Here is a 9,136-nt window from a genome sequence, read left to right on the forward strand (position 1 = left end):
TTTCATTTGTTGATTTAATTTGATCAACATTAAAGTTTCTTTAAACTTTTAATAATCAGTATTGTTTTGTTGTAGTTGTAGTGATATTTTAACAGAGCACGTAGCAGCACTCAACACGTTAAGAAACACACACACACACACAGTAGCTACCAGCGGCTTTAGGTAAGTGTGATTCTTGGAAAACCGTAACGGGGCAGCAGAGGTGGCAGGGAGCAGATTCACCGCGAGGCTAATTGGTGAAAGAGAGCGTTCAGAGGACAAAGGTTTAGTGTTGGGGTTTCGGGTCGCCATTATTTGGATTTCATATGAGATCCAGCCTGACCCAATTAATATGCCACCTGATAGGAGGGCCTCTCATCAACCTAATTTAGAGAATCAATAGGGGACAAATGAGAGTGAGAACGAAGCTCTTTACGGATGCAAACAGACAAAGACCACCCAGTACAAGCTCGAGGAGACTGATGCCAGCAATGACATAAACCTTTTGACAAATCCTCACTCGACATAAACAAACATTCACACAGTTCCCCTAGCTGCCGCTCAAGTGCATCAATGTGCCATACACATCATCAGTCATATACCCAGTCACATGGAGACAAGGGTGGACATTGATTGATGCTTATATTGTTGTAGCACATAAGGAGAAGTTGTACAAGTTGGACATGAAGTGTTAAAGGCTGAATTCTGCAGCCAGAGCCTAAAGACTACTAACATGGTGTCCTCTGACCCCGCGTCATTAAATAAAGACTTAACTACGCCACGGAGGCGCTGGGTGGAAAGCAAAAAAAAAAAAAAAGTACAGTACAATGGGAATATTGAACACGTTAACAAAGCCCCCTGAAGAAAGGCCGGTGGGGGCTGGGAGGATTTGGGAGGAGCTTTATGGCAATTATAGCCATAAAGTTAAGAAAGAAGGTGAATTGGGGGCAGCTCTTAAGAACTTAAATTGCTGGACACAGTCTTCTTCAGTGACACCTTTTTGTCTGGCTCAGTGTTTAGAGAGGGGGAACTGTTCAGCAAAGATCACACACACACTCTTATGGGAAGAAAGAATCTCACATGACAATAAAATAAACCGCCGAGACACAAAATCTTCATTAAACTCATGTAAAGTGGATTTATATGGCTCTTTTCTTTCTTTCTTTCCTTTTCTTTTCTTTTTTTACCGCCGTTGTGCTGCAAAATATCATAAATTTACATTCTTATGTTTTATCCTAGTAGATATGTAATCTAGTCAAAGCTTTTCTGCATTTCACTTGTTTCAACACAGATTCATTTTGATTTTTCTGAAACCGGATTTTCAATCTTGCACGATTACTGACGCCGGCGCAAATCGCGCGAGATTTGGACAGACCAGGAAGAGGAGCTTCCGCTACAAACAAGCTTGAAATATAGACTCATTTAATTTTTTTCGGAACAATTTCTCATGTTGGGGCTTCAATACAAGAGGGACATTACAGACGAGCACTATGGAGGTATTTGGATGTTTTTTGGTGTGTCTTTTTGGACGAAGAAAAGTGAGCTCCGTTCGCTACCGTCATATGGACATGCAGTGCTGCACGGAGCCCCGCTGTAACTCAGAGAAGCCACGGAGGACTCTGAAACTTCTCCCAGCCCTTAGTCCACATGAGGGTGAGTAGATAATACCAAAAAGTTAAAGAAATTATCCCTTTAATGTCAGAGTTAGACCCTCAACATCTACGATTTGTTGTGCAAAAAATGCTCCACTTCATAGAAATTATATAAAATTTTACAAGCCAAAAATATCCTTATTGTTATGTAGTGTATAGTACAAGCTGTTATTATGCTCTGTTAGTATATTTCTGGCATTAATTTTTGCAAGAATCAGCCAAACAAAAAGTGAAACAAACTGTGGAAATAGAAAAATGTAACTCTGTGACCCCAGAATACATAACCAGTCCATTTTCTCAGTTCATAAAAACCAGAGCTCACGTCTCATGATGATCTCTTTATGTCGCTGTGAGTGACAGCTGTCACTGCTGTGAGCTGCCAGAGCAACATCTGGTTCAGAGTCTGTTGTTGTTGAACTGTCCCGTCCCACACACCTGAAGGTTTCACCTGGGGACGAGGTGCGTGTCCTCCCCCGCCCCGGAGGATTTCCTTCTCTACCGTTTTAATTATCCTCTCGTTGTCTTTTCTCTGCAACGAGGCTTTTATTGGTTAATCAACACTTTATCTGAACCGGCAGGTTTCAGTCCCGAGACTCACTTTTCAATAAAGTTATATAAAAATTCACACACTGCGCACTTTATCTCTCAATTCAGGTTTATGATTGTTTTTAGTTCAATGTCTTTTTCTTCTCTTTTATTTATCTCTTCATCCTATTGTATCTGTTTGAAATATGAAGGGAGGCTGCAAGGTTTTTAATGTGTGAAAAGGACAATAAACATCTTGGATCTCGATGATGTCTAAATCTGAAGATAAATAAAAGGCTCTCGCAAAATGTGTCAAAGAAATAACAGCAATTAACTATAAGTTATGTTGTCGTATTAGAATAAAGTGTAAAAGTCTTTATTTTTGTTGGGTTATAGTGAGAAATATTAAAGATTATCGACAATATGAAATGTCAGTGAACTTTATTCTGCAGGTTTTTTTTTATTTTTATCCACATATCAAGATAAAAATAATCTTTTAAAGGTGTTGCATCAGTGTTGCAACACATGCAAAGTAAAAACCTGCAGTCAAAGGACCTGAAACATAAAAAACAACAAAAGAGCACAAAAACACACACACACACACACACACAAAGGAACACTTTGGTTCTGGATGTGAGACCTGGATTCGCTCTCTCAGGTACAACAACATCCTAATGACGCCTGTACAACACGAAGCACCAGGTCGTTCTCTGCCAATACACAGCGATCTGCACATTCCTTCCACTTATTTTGAATGCTCACACAGCAGTGTGTGATTACTTCAAAGTCAGTCGGACATCTCGCTTTTTGGCAACAACAGGAATCAGCCCAGGAATCAGCACAAAAACAAAAAAAAAACCTTCAGTCCCACGCTGTCGTGCTGCAGCCGCGCTAATAATCACAGTGAAGCTGCAGTCTGTTGCATGGTGATTATTACATACTCAAACACATAAATGTCATATGCAGTCGTATCAATAATCATTGTGTGTGTGTTTGTTTTGTTATCAGGTTAAAATAAGCAACAAACGAAAAAGTAAAAGCTGCTCTGTTCCTACAATGTAAAGTCTGACAAAGCAAAGTTTCTTCTTCAGTTCTCTGTTCTTGAATAAAGCTCATTGAGACGATATAATAATGATATTTTTTTAGAAAATAAATAAATAAGAGGAAGGTTAAACGAGGACACAGCTGCACTCCCTCTCCAACGTGTCAGAGCTGAACACACTGAAATATTCCAGGTCACTGATCAAACGTCCAAAAACACAACCCCTCCATCAGCTCACTCCTAGAATAATGTGCAAGAACAAAAAAAAAAAAAAAAAGAACAAGTGGGAGAGAATTGTTCTTTCTGTTTTTCTTTTTCTGATTAATTGCACACAAACACCTGGAGCAGCGACACACTTAAGATCATTCAGGGTTTCTCTTCTTCTTTTAATGCACACAAACTTCCTCATGTGTTTATTTAAATTAATTCATCTTTCAAAGGCCTGAAACACTAAATGGATGTTAAATGGATGAAATAAGAAAAACAGAGGGAGGAGGAAAAGAGAAGTAACGAATCCACAGCTCAGAGATTAAGTAAAGTATTTCTGTAAGATTTGAAAAATACCAAGGCAGCAAAATGGCTTTGTTTTATTAGCACGGCCAGGTATACAGATATAAAAGATTCAAAAACAAAGACCAATGCTTTGTTTTTCAAAATAAAGGCATTTTAATTTTCTGTAAAAACAGAAAATTAGGCGAGCTGCCTCGCCTTTGGAATGCTCTACCATCGACCTTACGCAGTCCACTGAAGGTTTTAAGAAAGAACTTTAGTTAAAACCTATCTTTTTAGTCAGGCTTTCAACTGACGTTGTGGGGCCTCTGTAAAGTTACCTGTAATTGTGCTGTTATGTATATTTTGTTATGATCTCTGTACTATATTTTATTGCATTTTATCCCTGTTGTAAAGCACTTTGTGATTTTATCTATGAAAAGTGCTATATAAATTAAATTTACTTACTTACTTACTTACTTATCTACTTGGTATTTTTCAGATCTTACAGGTTTTTTTTTCGACACCTTCACCAAAGAACACCTGTTTTTCTGCGCAGCGCCGCCTCAACCTCCTGTTCCTAAATATCTAAAGTGTTTGTGTTTGTCTGTGTTGTTGCAGATTTATTTCTGAAGGGTTTTAAAGCAGAAGTAAGCGATTTTTTTTTAAACCTTTATTTAACCAGGCGAGCAAATTAAGAACAAAATTCTTATTTTCAAGTGCAGCCTGAAGTGAAAAGTGAAAACAAGGTTATATAAATTACACAGAAAAATTCAATATAATACAATACAATACAATACAATAAAACAGTTAATCAATAGAGCATGACAGAGGCCTATCAGCAAGTGCAGGAGTCGACTGTGATTTGTAGCAGATTTTGTTTGAAAACAGGTCGTCCGGTGGTTTTGGCTAACTTCCTGTCAGCCGATGGAGTTAGCAGTCCCCGCCCTCGTCCCTACGTCACCACATTCACGCGCATCCCTTGGCTGCACACACAGAGAGGACCGCCCCTTTATGCCGTTCTCTCTCCTCATTGGATAAAGGTTGTAGGATACAAGGAAAGTTTTCTCCTCGGCTTACAGCAGAGCAGAGTGACTGACAGACCCGTGTTTCAGACCAAACACTCTATAGAAGTGATTGCTGTTGGAAGATATAACTATTTAAGACTTATATTAACACAAACATTCTGCTTACTTCTGCTTTAATGAGGCGAGTGTTGCAGCAGCAGCAGCAGCAGCAGCGACGCCGTTGGTTACAGTGCAGCCAATAAAAAAAAAAAAAGAGGGGTTGTGGATTTTCTTTGAGGCCTGAGCAGTCAGTGAAAGGCACTGTGGGGTCTCCATAGTTCACATGGCAAACTCTCAAACACCCATTGGGGTGAGGGACAGAGGGGGGGTATTGGGGGGTATTGCCCCCCCAATACCCCCCCTCTCTCCCCTGTCATGCCTTAACTGAGGCCAGTGTTGACACAGTGCTGGCCAATCTAATTTTGATTGTCAGGAGCAAGGAATGGTGATCCTCCTCCTCTCTCCTCCTCCTCTCTCCTCCTCACCCCCCACTTCCCACCTCTCCTCCTCACCCCTCCTCCTCCTCCTCCTTCTCCTCTTCCTCCCTCCTCCTCCTCCTCTTCCCCCCCTCCGCTCTCCTGAGATCATCAAGTTCATTTCTCTGGCTGCATAGGGATTTTTTTTTCCTTTCGGACCAAACCCCTCCACTCCTCCTCCTCCCCACTCCTCCTCCTCCTCCTCCTCCTCTCTCTCTCTCTCTCTCTCTCTCCATCTCCCCACCACCACCACTAGAACAATATTCAGCCGTTCCTGGGCCTCTCAGAGTGAGCTCACTGGAGTTAATCTCTCAGGCCTCCCTCCCTCTCTCCCTCCCTCTCTCCCTCTCTCTCTCTTTCTATTCAAAAAGCCATTGGGAGAACAGCTTGAATTAGTGACAGTTATTATTCAGACTAATGAGTAAAAATCTCAAAGGCAACAAAAGTGGACTGTGACATCAGGCCTGTATAACAGCTTTCATAAATCACTCATTCTTGGCAAGAGGAGGAATTTTTTTTTATTTTTAATTTTTATTAATAATAATAATAGTGGCCGACGACAAATAATCGTTATAAAATTTAATTAAATAAATTATTTAAAATTAAATCGCAACGACGTTAAACGGCAGATTTATCCTGTGGTGAAGTGTTGGAGGAGAATCTGTGAAATGTCACGAAGCCTTCATTGTTTCCCCAGATCTGTACCATCAGAAAAGACAGATGGTCCTCTACACCTTTGTTAGCGGGTGTGTGTGTGTGTGTGTGTGTGTGTGTGTGTGTGTGTGTGTGTGTGTGTGTGTGTGTGTGTGTGTGTGTGTGTGTGTGTGTGTGTGTGGGTGTGTGTGTCAGTGTGTGTGTGCACATGTGCCTGCACTTCTCAGAGACAGAAGTGAAGAAGGTCAGGTTTATTGACAAGATTATATTAAATTCAAATTCGTATTTTACACAAGTTGTTGTGGTTGTTTTATCTCCTATATATGTATATGAACATGTATATAAATATACATATATATTATAAAGGAACAATCCCAGATATTTAATCACCGTCTTTACTTATTGAATGATAAATGACCGTATCTGTGAATAAAGATTCATTCATTATTCATGCCTGCTCTTAAACACACACTTAGTTCAATGCTTTCCATCATTTCAGATTTAGGTATGCATGATGAGTTAATGCAAAAAAAAAAGAAAGAAAAGGAAAGGGAAAAGGGGGGGGTTACTTAATGTCTATTGTGTGAAGGTGGTGGTGTTGGTGTTGGGGGGGCAGAGGGGGGGGGGGGGGGGGGGTTGCACAGTGACAAGCCCTGACATTTGGTGGACGCCCCTGAGCCGGTGTAATCAGATTCATCAGTTGCAGCCATTAAGACAGACAATATTTTTTTTTTTCCTTTTTTTCTGCAGTGAGTTCCCACCAAAACGAGACGCAGCGTCATGAGGCCGTTAATTAAAAGTGAGACTTAATGACAAAGGAGAAATTATTAGAGGAGGAGGAAGAGGAGGATCAGCTGATATGTGACGAATCAGAGATGATGATGATCGATTGCTCTGTGTCGTCATGGTGATCAATCAAACTGTTCAGTGATGACAACGACAAAGATGATGGTGGTGATGATGATGATGATGTTGATGATGAGATTTAAACTTTGTGACTGCAACTTGAATGGATTTTTAACAATTGTGTCTTTTTGCACAACTTTGAGTACAGTACAGTGAGTTGACCAGGTGGGGGCGCTGCAGATAAAAGAAAGGTCAGAGTGAAGCACCGGTCCTCACTGCACATCATCATCATCATCATCAACAACAAAACTATTAGTATTATTATTATTATTGGATTTATTTAAACTTGGAAACATATTGAGGAGGAACCTTATTTACAATATAGCCGAGATGAAACACAAAACATTTGAGGACAAGACAAAATACAAAATGTTTGAAACAAACGTAAGCATATCCGAAATACCAAAAAGTTAAAGATAAATTATGCAGTTATGGATTTACATTGTCCTAATGATAAAAGTGTGGTGAGTTTCAGGTGGTTTTGCAGAGTGATTCAGGTTGCAGGTGCACAGTAAGAAAAACTGGTGTTTTCCAAATTCAGTGTGAACAGAGGGAACCTGCAGTGTGAGCCAACAAAAACTTAGTTAAATTAACATCATTAAACCTCAAATAAAATAATGTTTTACAGTGAGATTTAGATTTAATGTGAAATTAAAATGAATCTGCACCAGAAGAGTCAAACTCATTTTAGTTCAGGGGCCACAAACTGCGCAATTTGATGCCTAGTGGACCGGACCAGTGAAATAACAACACGATAACCTACAAATAATGAGAAATTTGTTTTATAGTGCAAAGAAGTAGAAGTTCTTCATTAAGATGTCTATAGTTAATGAACTGTCCTTTAAAAAAAAAAAACATTATCAACAACCTGAAATGTCTTGAATCAAATATCAAAGTTGCTATGAAGCTGTTTGACAAAGAAAAGTCAGGGCATCTGATTATCATTTATTTACGTCTGTGTTCAACTTTGAAAACTTTACAGAGAGACAAACCTGGATTTACTGCAGAGATCAAGTAGATAATGTCCTTCATTTTCTATTTTTGTCTTTTTATCTTTGGTTAATATTGTATTTGTTGTGCTTTTAATTATTCAACTTAATCTCTCCTTCTTTTTCTTTGCATTAAATTATTTAGGTGTAATAACAACTTTACGGCACCAAACTGCCACTAGAAACAGACAAACAATTAACAAAAACAAAAAAAAACTCAATATAAATCTCTAATTTGACATAATCAATTGATTTTCTAAACCTCGACACAAAACATAAGAAGCTGCGTCGTCTTTACGTCGTCTGCTCTCGCTGCTGTTTCACTTCAGCTGCGACGCGACTGCAGCTCGTCAGGACTCGGGAGCGACGACGATGTTGACATTACAGAAAACAATTTCAAAATCCAGAGATCAAAGGTCAAAGGTCACAGTTATTCTGTCATGGTGGGGGGGCAGAGGGGAGGTGAAGGGCGGAGTGGAGGTGTTGGGTTCACTGAGGGGGGAAACTGACCAAAACAAACCAGAGGAGCTGCCGCCTTTATGAAAAACACTCAGATACGCGTTTACTTCTTCTTTTATTCTTTTGGTAAACACTGTAGCTAGCACAACAACATGAACTGTACTGGGTGAAAATGTAAATAAAGCTTATACAAACAGAGAACTGAGGCACTCATGAGGGTGATACTTGAAAACGCCTTTATTCATACATGGCTATAATCTATTAAAAACTGGCCCTCGTCAGGGCGAGGGTGAAAAACGCTTTTCATCCTTGCCCAGTTTGGCTGAAATGCATAGGCGCGTTTATAATAAATTATAGCCATGTATGAATAAAGGCGTTTTTAAGTATCACCTCCATGAGTGCCCTTTTCCTGGATCTCCCTGACTGAAGAGCACCTGAGGGATTTACACCCAAGCAGCTCCACGCACTGTGTTCTTCTCTTCTTGTTCTTCTCTTCTTATTGTTCTTCTCTTCTTGTTCTTCTGTTCTTCTGTTCTTCTTGTTCTTCTCTTCTTCTTGTTCTTCTCTTCTTCTCTCCTGTTCTTGTTCTTCTGTTCTTCTCTTCTTGTTTTTCTGTTCTTCTTGTTCTTCTCTTCTTATTGTTCTTCTCTTCTTGTTCTTCTGTTCTTCTCCTCTTGTTCTTCTTGTCCTTCTTCTGCTTATTGTCCTCCTGTTCTTCTCTTCTTGTTCTTCTGTTCTTCTCTTCTTGTTCTTCTGTTCTTCTTCTGCTTCTTGTCCTCCTGTTCTTCTCTTCTTGTCCTTCTTCTGCTTCTTGTCCTCCTGTTCTTCTCTTCTTGTTCTTCTGTTCTTCTTCTGCTTCTTGTCCTCCTGTTCTTCTCTTCTTGTTCTTCTTCTGCTT

The sequence above is a fragment of the Trachurus trachurus genome (genome assembly GCF_905171665.1).
Source record: "Trachurus trachurus genome assembly, chromosome: 5".
NCBI classification, from domain to species: domain Eukaryota; kingdom Metazoa; phylum Chordata; class Actinopteri; order Carangiformes; family Carangidae; genus Trachurus; species Trachurus trachurus.